Raw genomic sequence first — 2,362 nt, 5'->3', positions numbered from 1 at the left:
ATGGAAGAAAAATCATGACAAACCTAGACAGCATATTAAAAAGCAGAGACATTACTTTAGCAACAAAGGTCCATCGAGTCAAAGCTATAGCTTTTCCAGTGGTCATGTATGGATGTGAAAGACGGACCATAAAGAAATCTGAGTGCCAAAGAATTGATGCTTTTGAACTGTCATGTTGGAGAAGACTCTTGATAATCCCTTGGCCTGTAAGAAGATCAAACCAGTCAGTAATAAAGGAATATTCATCAGAAGGACTGATGCTGAAGCTGAAGCTCCAATACTTTGGTCACCTGATATGAAGAACTGACTCATTAGAAAAGACCCCATAGTTGGGAAAGATTGAAGGCAGGAAGAGAAGGAGACAACAGAGGATGAGATGGTTGGATGGCATCATCAATTTGATGGACATGAGTTTGAACAAGCTACAGGAGTTGGTGATGGGCAGGGAAGCCTGGCATCCTGCAGTCCATGGGGTTGCAAAGAGTCAGACATGACTGAAAGACTAAACTGAACTGAATAGTTGGAAAGTTATCCAACTATTAGTTTGCAGCAATTTTGAAACTTGTAAATGTTTCCTTTATCTGGGGGCTATGAACTGTGTTTGGCTCTGTGAAAACAAGTGTTTAATAAAATGTTTGTGTGAGAAGTTGAGTATGTGCTGGCAAGGTTGTTGCAGGTTCTTAGCTACAGTTTGTCCCAGGCACTGCAGGGGTAAAGAATCCACCTGTCAATGCAGGATAAGCAAGAGATACAGGTTCCATCTCTGAGTGAGGAAGATTCCCTGGAGGAGGAAATGGCAACCCACTCCAGTATTCTTGTCTGGATAATTCCAAGGGCAAAACAGCCTGGCAGGTTATAGTCCATGGGGTCGCAAAGAGTTGGACACAACTGAGCATACACACAGCTGGAGTTTGTAATCAGGGATTTAGTTGAATCCTGGAACCTTATATCTCAGGAGGGATTTATCTTTCATTTTAAGACTTTTTTAGCAGCGTCTTTTATGTCTTTGTTTCTCAAACTATAAATCAAGGGATTCAGCACTGGGATGATGATGGTGTAGAACACTGAGATGATTTTATCAGTGTTGGGAGAATACACGTAGCTGGGTCATGAGTAAATGAAGAGCAAAGTTCCCTGGTAGATGGCCAAGGATGTCAGGTGAGAAGCACACATAGAGAAGGTCTTCTCCCTCCCGCTGGAAGAAAGGATCTTTAAGACTGAGAGGAGAATGTAAAAGTAGGAGATTATGATGATGATGAAGCAGATAATTTTCACTGAGCTGCCATATGTGGAGAGAAGCCACTCATTAAGTGACGTGTCTGTGCACAATAACTTAGGCAAGAGAGGGAGGTCACAGAAAAAACGATTAATGACATTTCTATCACAGTATTTCAGAATAAACGCAAAGGATGTGTGCACCAGGGAACTCATATTGCCTCCAGAGTATGACAAGATGATCAACCACATGCAGATGCCCTGAGACATCACAGCCGTGTACAGTAAAGGGTTACAGATGGCGACATAGCGGTCGCCAAGACATGGCAGCCAAGATAAAGGATTCGGTATCTGCAAAAGTACAGAAGAAATAGAACTGCAGGGCACAGCTGTGATAGGAAATTGACTTGTTCTGAGAGGAAGTTGACAAGCATTTTGGAAATGATGACTGAAGAATAACAAAGGTCTACAAAGGATAGGTTACTAAGGAAGAAATACATGGGGGTTTGAAGGTGCAGATCAACCCTGATTAACATCATCAATCCAATGTTCCCCATTAAAATCATAGAGTACAAAGTCAGAAACAGGAGAAACAAGACAATCTGCAGTTCAGGGAGAGTTGAAAACCCTAACAGAATAAACTCAGTCACCAAGGTATAGTTTCCATCTAAAAAGTCCATATTCTGTGCTGTTTTCTTCTTATGAGAATTCTAACATCCTGAGATACTATGTTGATAGAGAAAAAAAAATAGATATAATTATAAGGTTATTTTATTGTTTCAACAAACAAGCAATCAAGTCAAAAGTCCCAGACCAAATCTCCTTCCAAATATAAATTCTGAGGAACATATTTCAGAATTTGGTAGCTTTATCTCATGGTTGATAGTTTTATTTTGTTTGATTAATAGCTAGTTCTTCCACTGGACAGACATGTGCAGATAACATCTCATATTTCTTACTTTTTAATTCTCAAGTATAGACCTATAGCTACTATAGGTAGTATAGTAAGAGGAGTAAATGAGTAATGAAGTAATAAATGAAATGATGATAAGAGGAAAAATATATCTGTTATTAAAAGTATGTTAACTTGAATACATTTTGCAATGATAACTCTAGAACAATGTACTCCTCTGTCCAGTATTTAATA

General features: G+C 39.2%; 1 pseudogene; it reads right to left on the bottom strand.

Annotated features, from left to right (window-relative positions):
- Positions 1 to 951: 951 nt before the first annotated feature.
- Positions 952 to 1,895, bottom strand: LOC113875100 (annotated as a pseudogene).
- Positions 1,896 to 2,362: the final 467 nt, after the last annotated feature.

The sequence above is a fragment of the Bos indicus x Bos taurus genome, chromosome 17 (assembly GCF_003369695.1).
Source record: "Bos indicus x Bos taurus breed Angus x Brahman F1 hybrid chromosome 17, Bos_hybrid_MaternalHap_v2.0, whole genome shotgun sequence".
Lineage (NCBI taxonomy): Eukaryota > Metazoa > Chordata > Mammalia > Artiodactyla > Bovidae > Bos > Bos indicus x Bos taurus.
Note: the sequence above shows the minus strand (reverse complement) of the source record. Positions and strands in the feature narration are given on the sequence as shown.